The following is an 11,656-nucleotide window of genomic DNA, read 5'->3' on the forward strand; positions in this document are numbered from 1 at the left end:
TGGGATCCCTTTGCCATGATAAGTTGCTCTTGGGCATACAACAGTGGAAAGGGAAGACCTCAGCCCCATGTGCTCTTGAACTACATTATTCCAAATAATTACAGCTGATAACCTAATAGGGAAACATGTCCAATGGGGCTTAAGGTTCTAGATTGCTACTGCATATAGTTTTATTCCCAACAAAGATATCTAAGTAGTTTTTCAAAACAGTGATAGTCTCAACAAAATAAGTCAGCTGTCTAAGTCTTGTTTGCATCAGAATAGATGGTTAAGTATTGTTTTTGCTGTTAGTGTTGTTGCCCCTCAGATCTCACTTTGGCAGGGTGCAAGAGCTTGAAATATTTACAAATGCTGAATTTTGACTCTTTTTTTTCTCTCTTTTTAATATTTTCTTCTAACCCATCAATCATTTACTGTGCCTCTGTATGTCTGTATCTCATCCTGGCAGACCCCCAGGATGGTGCAATGAAACAAAGGCAGTACATTGTTGCCATGTTGTTGATGGCATAAAAGACCCCCTTTATCACAATGGGCAAAACAATGAAAAGAAGACCACGTTTTTTCAAGGAAGTGAAAAGGTTGTAAGTCAAGGCATTTGTAGGCATTGGGATTCAAGAGGAGCTCCCTTCAAAAATACTTAAACAGCGCATTGGCCTCTTTTCTTAGCAAAACTCTTCTAACCTTGAGTGCTTTTATACTAAACACAAAAATATAATTTTATTTTTTCTGTCCCAAAAGCAAAAGGACAGACCCCATCACCCCACCTATTCCTTACTTTGGTTTGGTGGTGCTTGCTGTGAAGGGCTTTCCATGATGTGTAAAACACAACAGTTTTGACAAGAACTGAAGAAAACAGAGCTTTGAAAATATCTTATTTGCCAAATACAATCTCACAGTGGAGTCTACTATTACACAAAAATTCACTCTCAGTCTTTTTTGAATTTCCTCTATTGTCACAGGAAAATTATTGGTGTGATTCTCTACTGAGAGGATAAAAGCATCTCAGACAAAATAAATACAACAAAAGAAGACATGACAAAGTGCAAAGTAAAATTGTGCCTTTTTGTTCTTGAGTCATCTAGTCATTGTATTTCAGTTCAATAGTTTAATTAGTTAGTAGCAGTAAATAGTGAATTTCCTGCAAAGAGGCCACTGCAGCAACCTATAGACAGAATATCAGCCTTGCAACGCTAGCCTTCCAAGGCCTTAGTTTTAAATTGTAGTAAAAGTGCTGTGATAGTTGCTTAGATCATGGTGAAATACAGCTACTGTTTGTTATCCATAGCCTCACACATAGTACCCCCTCTAACTAGATTCAGTAGAACTGATCAGTGCTGGGTAATAATGGTAAACAATTCTTGCATCATGCAACAATATTCATCAAGATATATGCAATTTCTGCAGAATGACCAGCCAAATGCCATTTCATAAAAACTCCCCAAAGCTTAATTGAGATCATTAGAACAATTTATATATATCAAACAATAAAGACCAAAACAACAAGTATTATTGGTCTTCTAATACCATTTACAATCATTGAGTTTGTTAATTTTTAGAACTCTGTAGGTTCTTGGCCAAATGTGATGTTTTCAATCCTTCACCTGAAAAGGTTTGAGTGCCCATTTCTCAGTTTCACAACTTATTTGTGTTATTTGAAATTTCAGTATAACTTAACCTTGAATGTATGTAGTGATGATCCTTGTTTTTTGTCAAAAATGTTTTTTAAGACTCATTAGAAGGACCCTTTGACTCAGCCTGCGTAGGCAATATTAACATTTTGTAATATTTTTAACATCTTTGTTGGGTTGTGTTTTTGGCATCAGTGTTGATGTTCATTTCATTTTTCAGTTATTTGATAAATGAAATGCTGCATCAGAATGTCAAGGATGTTTGAGATACGGCATGTGACAAAAAAACCCCAGAAAGAGACAGATCCACAGTTATTTGAATTAGCAGACTCTGACAATGACGATTGAATTATGGCACTAAACCCACTGAAACACTATATCTATTTGTATTGACAGAGTCAGGGTTTTTTTGTTTGTTACTCCAAGTCTCTCCCTAGATGCCTTTGTCCTCAGTGGTGTTTTCCAGCGAAAGCATGGTTGGACATCAAATCATAATGGTCTTCCCTCTGACTGATTCATATTTAGTGATGTTGAAAAGGCCTTTTTTCATGATGGATGCCTCAAACCATCATCTGTTGTAGCCAAAGTCGTAAGGACAAAGCAGAGTTATGCCACAAAAGCCTGTAGAACCTTGATCAGTGGAGAAAATCCTAGTGAGGTCCAATGCCCATAGAGTCCATTTTTAGCCCAGAGACCATAGGAAGTTTTCTAGATGTTGTATAATTAGACGGTATGTAGTTAATCCTAAGAGACTGTTTGGCAGGCGCTGTCTTTCCACTCAAGTTTTTCACTCATATGTAATCGTCTTGAACTTGTCAGTCATGGCTTTAACATTCTTGTACTTATTGCTGCAGGAAGTGTTGACAATTACAGTCAACATTATTTGTAAGGGGTAAACAAACAAATACCCTGATGATCTAGCATAATTCTGAAAAGGGATTCTCTTATGACATACCCTGGCTGAGAAATTTGAGTCAAGTGCAGTACACGTTCAAGCCATTGGTCTGGCTCGGGTTTTGGGGAGTGAACCAGCCATGCACGGCTGGTAATGACAGGTTCCATGTTGCCCGTGGCCTGTGGCCCAGTGCACTGTTTGTTTGGAGAGTGGTGCTCGGCCGTGAAGTGCTGGCCCAGCTGGCAGCAGTTCCATTGCCCCTTTGGCCCGATGGCTGGGGCTTGTTTGGCTCACACCAGCCAGGCAGACTGGCATCCAGGAGGCTGTGGAGGAAGAGGTGGAGGAGGGGGTTCTGACAGAGGAGAGGAGCTATTGGCTGAGCACCCTGGTGCTAGGCCAGACCTGCTGCCAACTGGAGAGAAGACTTCCCCGCTCACACCACGATCTTCACGTCTCTGTGGCGACAGGGATCTTAGTTTGCACCTCAAGGGTCAACATCATCCAATTGTGATCTGTCTCAACAACCTTGCTCACAGAACAGCCCTGAAAACTTTGCAAATATATATATTTTTTTCATTCCTACTTTTTGGCAGCCAACACTTTTTGTGGACCGTAACACAACTGACCGCTTTTTTATTTTATGTTTTTTTTATTGCATTTCTGAGTATCCCTGTAGTGTAATATAACAAATAATGTTATTTACTCACACACACACTTTGCCTCCACAGTCCAAAAGTTCAGTTGCCCATCTTGCATCTGCCAAAGTTCATGCAGGGCTGTGAAAATGAAATATGCTGACCTATCACGTCATTCGCTTCACTCTTTTGAGTGTTATTTTCAGGATTATTTCCTATGCTGCTGGCAACAGCAAAAATAAATGCTAATCAGAATTTGCAAAATTCATAAACACTAAGTTGATCTAAATAATATTAGCAGAAAGTCAAAGGTTTTGCGATAATTTGTTTTCTTTGATTAAATATTCAGCTGGGTTCAACAAGAGGCCATGAACTCTCACCCCTGACCTTTTTGCACCTGTATAGCCAGAATTAACTTTTTCAGTGTGCTTTGGACACACTGTAAGTTCGCTAATTCACTATTAAGAATTATGCACAACGTAGAGCTGATTTGAACAACACAACTACCTTACATGGCCTGTGAAACTATGGTGGCCACGAAAAATGCGAACAACCCTATCTAGAGCCAGTGTTTGGTTTGTCTGTTCTGGGCTACTGTAGAAACATGGCGGTGCAACAGGCTGATCTCCATGGAAGGGGACCTGCTCCCTATGTAGATAATAATAATAATAAAACTTTATTTATAGAGCACTTATCCAAACGAAGTACAAAGTGCTTCACAACAAGAGAAATAAAATACACAAAAGTAATAAAATACAGCCAGTTCAGGTTAAATCAGGATATGCTTTCAGATAAAAATGTGTTTTGAGAAGAGACTTAAAAGAAGACACTGACTCAGACAACCTAATTTCTTCAGGCAAGTTGTTCCAGAGCCTCAGGGCCCTGATGGCAAAAGCTCTGCCCCCCTTAGTTTTCATCCTGGACTCAGGAACAGACAGAAGACCCCTGCCCAAAGATCTCAAAGTACGTGATGGTTCATAAGGGATTACAAGGTCTAAAATATAGTCTGGAGCCAGGCCATGGAGAGCCTTAAAAGTAATCAACAAGATCTTAAAATCAATCCTAAAACAAACAGGGAGCCAATGTAAAGAGGCTAAAACAGGTGTGATGTGATCGTACCTCTTGGTCCTGGTTAAAAGTCTAGCAGCTGAGTTCTGTACAGTCTGCAGTCGTTTCAAAGTTTTTTGATTAAGACAAGTGAACAGGCTGTTACAATAATCAAGGCGTGAGGCGATAAAAGCATGTACAACAGTTTCTGCATTAGTAAGATTTAAAATAGATCGGATTTTTGCAATGTTTCTCAGGTGATTAAAAATATGATTGGACAAGCTTAGTGATATGTTGCTCAAAACATAAATTGCTATCAAACAGGACACTAAGATTTCTTGTAACAGGCTTGTTATGTTGTGACAAGTTACCAGTAGATGGCAGTATTTGTTTAGTGATGTGTTGGAGCCCAATAACAAGGATTTCAGTTTTATTTGCGTTGAGCTGAAGAAAATTTATCGACATCCAGTTTTTTATGTCAGACAGGCAGTCCTGCAGAGAACTCAGCTTACTAAGGTCAGTGGGCTTGACAGGGAGGTACAACTGTGTGTCATCCACATAACAATGAAAAGAAATCCCATGTCTGCGGATGACATCACCCAAGGGAAGCATATATAAGGAGAACAGTATTGTTCCCAGAATTAAACCTTGAGGCACACCGTACTTGATATCGGAGAAGGATGACATGAAGTTATTAATGCTGACACAGAATTTCCTATTGGACAGATAAGATGAGAACCAGTTTAGTGCAGTGCCAGATATGCCCACCCAGTGCCTCAGTCTATCTAAAAGAATGCCATGATCAATTGTGTCAAAGGCAGCACTTAAGTCCAGCAGCACAAGAATTGAGCACATGCCTGCGTCTGCATTGCCAAAGGTCATTAGTGACTTTGAGAAGGGCTGTCTTAGTGCTGTGGTGCTGACGAAAGCCAGATTGGAACTTATCAAAGGTATTATTGCTTTCCACAGCAGCAAGAAGATGCTTAGATACAAGTTTTTCGAGAATCTTTGAAATAAAAGGCAGTTTGGAGATTGGACGATAGTTATCCAGGAGGGTGGGATCAAGCACAGGTTTTTTTAGGACTGGCTGGATACAAGCAGTTTTAAAGAAATCTGGGTCACAGCCAGTAGACAGCGAGCTGTTAAAAATAATTTGTAAAAGGGGCACAATACAATCCATAACTTCCAGTAAAAACCTAGTTGGGATTTTGTCCAGAGGGCTGGAGGATATTCTCATAAGAAACATGATGTCTGCGAGTTCAGGCAGAGTAACAGCAGAAAAATTGCTCAAAGAATCCCTGAGCAGGTGATCCAAATCGAAAAAAGCAGGGTTTGGGGTGAGACCAGATCTTATTAATTCCACCTTACCAGCAAAGTGCAAAAGAAACGTTTCACAATCAGCATCACAATCAGCAGGGGCACAAGGAGAGGCTGAGTTAACTAACTGATCCACAGTCTTAAATAGGAATCTGGGGTTGTGCTGATGGGCAGAAATAAGTGCAGAGAAATTACATGTTCTTGCGTCCTTCACCATCCTATTATAAAGGAGTAATAACTCTTTCATAGCCACAAAGTGGACCTGGAGACCAGATTTCTTCCATCTGCGTTCTGCTCTTCTGCATTTCCTTTTACAGCTTTGAATACTATTATTTAACCATGGCTGTTTTCTAGTCTTTGTGTTTGGTCTATTTTTCAGAGGAGCTATGAGATCTAAGGTTGAAGAACACAGGTAGTTAAAAGAATCAACCAAATCGTTGGTGTTGGAGGAATCGAGAAACACATTCCCAGGAGAATTGAACAGTGTACTGAATTTTGAGGCACTATGGACTCATTAAGGACGCGTGTGTACTTAGAGCGGGATAAGACAGTACTAGCAGCCTCTAATTCACAGTTAAAAACAATGCATAGGTGATTGGATACAAACATTTCCCTAATTTCCACAGATGGAGTTTTCAGGCCCAGACTAAAGACTGGGTCTAAGGTGTGGCCATGGGAGTGAGTTTGGCCAGACACTTGTTGTTGTAAGTTAAAAGAGTTAGTGATATTTAAAAAATCAGCAGCAATAGTATTAGAACATGAATATTAAAATCACCACAAAGAACAATTCTGTCATAATTTAAAACAAGACAATTCTGGCAGCTAACCTGCAGCACGCTGTGCTGTCCTCCTCACATAGTTGAGTAGTTTCACCTGTTTCCCCTCGCTCTTCTTCTTTCTCTTCTCTGCCCTCTGCTGTAACTAACTCCCCCTTGTGGACTGAACAGAGTGCTGCTATTTGAAGCCCGGATCCCTCTAATGCTACTTTTAAAATTCCTGTAGTAATTTCGCATAGGTCCTTAATACAGTAGCAGAGATAAAATCATTTAAAATAAACGTTTTGTTAGAGAGGGATCTTACATTGAGAAGAGCCATCTTAAAAAGTCTGTGCTGGATCAGACCTAAAGTTGAGACTGGAGGTAGGGTTCTGGCCCCAATCTTTATTAAATTATTATTATTGCTATGTCGGCTGTGTCTATTTTGTATTAAGGACCTATGCGAAATTACTACAGGAATTTTAAAAGTAGCATTAGAGGGATCCGGGCTTCAAATAGCAGCACTCTGTTCAGTCCACAAGGGGGAGTTAGTTACAGCAGAGGGCAGAGAAGAGAAAGAAGAAGAGCGAGGGGAAACAGGTGAAACTACTCAACTATGTGAGGAGGACAGCACAGCGTGCTGCAGGTTAGCTGCCAGAATGCGACTACCTGACTTGTTTGGGTGAAGACCATCTCGTGCAAACAAGGAAGAACAATCCCAGAATAAGTTAAAATTGTGAATAAAACCAACATCATGGGTGCTGCAGACTGACTGGAGCCAGGTATGAAGGCTGAGGATCCTGCTAAAATGGCCAATTCCATGACCCAGTGTAGGAATTGGACCAGAAATAAAAGCATTCTTTCCGGTGCTGTTGAGCAGGTCAAAGAGGTGGATGAAGTCCGCTTTCGTCAGCTCAGATTGCTGACTGGCGGTGTCATTGGTGCCGACATGGACTATGATTTTCGTGATAGTCGTCAGGAGTGCAGCCAGAAGTCCGGGGAGCTTTTTGAGGATGTCGGGGGTCGTGGCTCCAGGAAAGCAGTGTGTGACCGCATTAACAAAGCGGATATTCCTTACTATGGAATCTCAAACTATCAGCGTAGTTGGGGGATGAGAGGAGGCAGAGTCGATGATCGTGGAGACCGCCGAGTTCCATCAGCTGTCCCTGGGATAGTTGTGGCCGGGGACTGCTGCGGCGAGGGGGCGGCGTCCTTCTTAGTAGAGGTGTTCTCTGCTGTCTCAGGACGAATGAGACCTACAGAGCTTCTCCTGATCATGGCCTCTTTCAGTAACTTGCGGCGAGAGGAGGAGGAAGACTTGACCGCTGGAAGAAGGGAGCGTCCCTCCAGTGGAGGATAGTCCTGCGTATCCAGGATGTCAAACCTGTTGGCCTGTTGGCCTATTGGCCAGTGGGAGGGGCCAACAGGAGGTCCCCATGTGAAGGTGGAGGAGGCAGGCGCTTTGCACCATGTCTGTCCTTACAGGCTACAGTCCAGTGCTCCGGTTGATGTGGAGTCGAACTCCCCGGAGCCTTCTCACCACCCCCGCCGATGAGTGACCGTGCATCCACTGGGGCTCGGCAAGGAGTAGAAATGGTAATTGCTTTGGGCTTTGCTCCCATGGGGAGCCATGGATTTTCAGGCTTAGCTAAAAAATGGCTTATTCCAAGGTAATAAAAACACAATGATTCTTATTTTCAGGTTATTATACACTAATTAAAACATACTTATTATATTCCATTTCTGCCAATAGCTCCTCCTAAATGTTACACATGGACCTTTAAAGCCCTGAAAACCATTGCCTCTCAAAATTTAGAGCCGCTTTGTTTATTTTCTGAGAGTTTGCTGGGTCACATGGGTACATCCTGTCAGCCATCATGTAAACTTTAAACCCCACCCCATATTCTGATGGCGCCAGGGCTAACATTGCTTCAGTGTTAAAGGGAAGTTGTGAGGACATTGATGTCTTGGCCTAGCATCCTAGTGTCACTTTCCCAGCCTGTTTGTGGAGCCCGCCAGTCCCCTCATTCTCCTCAACTGACCTGAATGCATCACTGAGTATCACACACATGTGAGGAGCCTGATATCCCAGCCAACAACAAATGTTTTCCTACCGTTACCATTGCATTACTATTGTACACAGCCTTCGTCCTTTGACCTGGCTCACACTGAGGCGCTGCTGGTTAGATGTTTTGCCTGACTCTTCAGGCCAAGACTCTATTTTATTTAACAAGACGTCGATGCACACCCATCCCATCTAAAAGTTTCCCTGTGGTATAGCATTTCAGAACAGACTTGACATAAACCATTTCTAAACACTGGTTTCATTTCACCAATCTTTAATTACATTGTTTGGTAGAGACTGAGCTACAGAGTTGAAGCAAAGCACCATGTTAGCAAAGCGTATAATAGTGAGGGATACCACAGCCAGAGGACAGTGGGTCGAGAAGAGGGAAAAATATCATACACAAACAAATACTGAAAGAAAGCTTAAGGTGTTAAGGGTTTACAGACTTTTAAAAATGATTTTGTTAATTGCTTATGACTTAGAAGATGGCTGGGTTGACTTTTAGCATTTTAAAAGTATTTGATTTCTGATGGAACGCCTGGTTTATTCAATTCAATTTCAATTCCATTTTGTTTATATAGTGTCAATTCATAACAGAAGTTATCTCATTGCAGCAGGTCTAGACCATACTCTTTATAATAGTATTTACAGAGACTCAACAAATCCCACCATGAGCAAGCACTTAGCGACAGTGGCAAGAAAAAACTTCCTTTTAACAGATAGAAACCCTTGGGCAGAACCAGACTCAATGGTGGGCGGCCATCCGCCACTGCCGCGTTAGGTTTTGAGATGATGGTTTATGATGATAGTAGTGGAAAGTTATTGAGAAATTTGCAGTCATTTCAGTATCTTCAGTTACTGTTCATTCTCTTTGAACCTTGCATAAGGTACTAAATATTACTATAAACATAGAAGAAGTTACCAGTTCCTCTGCCATGACCTTTGAATGAACCCCAACACATCAAGATGACAGTCCACATTCCCCATCAAGGTATTAATTGTCATTCAATATGTATTTCAGGATTCATGACTGATGCATGCACTCTCACAGCATTGTTACTAATTAAATTGGTGCAGTTATTTTGTGCCTGTCTTTCATGTCTTTTCCCCTTACCTTATTGCTCAACATACTTCAGTTTAGCATCAGGAAGCCAGCCATGGTCAGTCAATTAATTGTAGCTACACAAACCATTGGGTTGCATTCCTGTTGCACAGTGTTTCAGTGTATTATGGTGCCCTGAAGAGTATTATTGTAGCCCAGAGCGATGGTTAAGCCTTCCTCCAGCTCTGTGACAAAGGCAGCTGTGAGGTCGTGCCCAAGGCCAGGACTATCAGAGCTATCAGTCCAGCAGAGAAAGAGCATAACAACAAGCCCTGTCAAATAATGGTGTCAACAGTGGGATTGTTTAGCTTCATTTGTGCAAGGAATGTCCCCGGTTTAATGGTGACATGTCGCTGTCTATTGACTCAATGGGTCGGATTTGACCCTGTTGTTGATTCTGTTTCTCTCTCTCTGTTTCGCTGTAGAATGGTATATTGTAGTGTATGCTGTACGTTGATTTAAAAAATGTACCTTTCCTCAAACTTTAAGATGTCAGGAAGCGCAGTTGTCAAAGATAGTTGGCCTAAAGACAGATTTAGGATGTGACATAACTCATGTTTTACTGAAGCTTTTCTTGCCTCCCACTGAGACCTGTATTGTATAAGCCTGATCAGAGTTTTTTCCTCCTTGTTTATTAAGTTTGGTTATAGTTCAGTCACAGATATTTTGAATTTGGCATAATCCTGAAAGTCTGACAGTGAGAGTCAATTGGCAATAGTGTAGGATTTATCGTCCCTGAGCTGAACTTACAAATGCACTTTTCAATCTCTTCTTAGTGATCTTGTGTCTGCAGTTACTATGGGCAGACACCTCACCATCAATGAAAACTTTTGCTTACTAAATGTGGCTTTTTTCACATGCACGTCACGTGGTTTTGAGCAATAAGATGTTTGCTAAAATAAAAGAGAGAAGAGTTTTCAGTGTTTAGTCTAGCCATGCTGTTGTGAAGTAGTCTTTCCAAGGTTCCGGATGCTAGTTGCCTTCTAACTGTCAGAATGTCTGTTATTATTGAGCCCATTCTGCCATGCCTTACCCTGAGTTTCAGCACTTCCTTTACCTGACTGGTTGGATAAATGATTTCTTTTCTCCCCTCTTCTTCTCTAGTCAGAATATTGCTTTCCCCCACCGCCATGCCACATCCTCCTCCCTCTCTCCTAACGGTAAACGTTAAGATCCAGGAGTGGATCAATGGCTGTTATCCTTTGATGTGCTAGGACGCATTACGAGCGGTGAGTTCTAATTGGAGCAGAGAGCCGAGGATCAATGTTGGCTGTAATTGCCTGACACAGGGATGGGTGTGAGACTTTATTATCATTAATATTTAGACATGATGTGGGAGGACCCAGCCGAGGCTAAATGTACAACGGTGGTGCGAGCCTTTGATCTCAGGAGATAAGCAGATCGATTGGGGGTTGGTGGGGGGTGGCTGAAGGAAAAGAGGTTGCGGAAGTGTGGCGAGCTGGACGAACGAATTAGCGAGGCCTGCACCCTGGATTTTATCGGATTTCTCAGGGAAGTTTCCCTTCGGCTCTGGAAAGGTCATGCTAGGCCTCAGTTTTCCCTATAGCTAAACATAACAGCCTGGCATCTGGTCAGCATCAAGGGAGGAAAGAGTGCAAGTAGACTTAATTTCAAGTTTGGTCACAAATAAGAGACAACCATTACATTTACAGAATTACACCATTATGCATTCATTAATTCAGTAGTTACTCAAAGAGCAAAAAAGTTCCAAAATAACCATGCCCAATGCCCTTGTTTAGGCGTTTTTGTAACTTCACATGGTTTAGTTTTCTCAGTGAATCTAACTAGTTTAGGGATGGATTTAGATATAGCAGTGAGAAGAAGGAGGGATGAGGAGATACTCAATGTTGTCTTTTTGACAAGGTCCATTGTTTGGGAGACGTAACAGAATATAACGGAGGAGAAGGCCCTACGGGGCTCGGGGCTCCTTCCTTGGTGTCAGCAAACACATGATGATGTTAACTAATCTTATGGATAAAGAAGGGGGTTAGACTGTCTGATGGAACACTCCGTGCCCAGAGGGGGCAAGGACTATGCCCCGTGTCCATGGAGGCTAAGGGCATACTGAAACTGTGAGGCTGTGATGTATACGCTTAATTCTGTCTCTGTTTTTGTCACTTTGTTCCCCAAGGACCTTAATCATTGTACTTAGCAGGACAAAGATAGCTAACAGGTTACACAATAACAG

At 41.7% G+C, this 11,656-nt stretch overlaps 1 protein-coding gene across 4 annotated transcripts in view; it reads left to right on the top strand.

The window, feature by feature from the left end:
- Window positions 1-11,656, top strand: part of vti1a (vesicle transport through interaction with t-SNAREs 1A) — a 125,538-nt gene that overhangs the window by 86,242 nt on the left and 27,640 nt on the right. The gene's annotated exons all lie outside the window — the stretch shown is intronic.

The sequence above is a fragment of the Siniperca chuatsi genome, linkage group LG20, assembly GCF_020085105.1.
Source record: "Siniperca chuatsi isolate FFG_IHB_CAS linkage group LG20, ASM2008510v1, whole genome shotgun sequence".
Classification (NCBI taxonomy): domain Eukaryota; kingdom Metazoa; phylum Chordata; class Actinopteri; order Centrarchiformes; family Sinipercidae; genus Siniperca; species Siniperca chuatsi.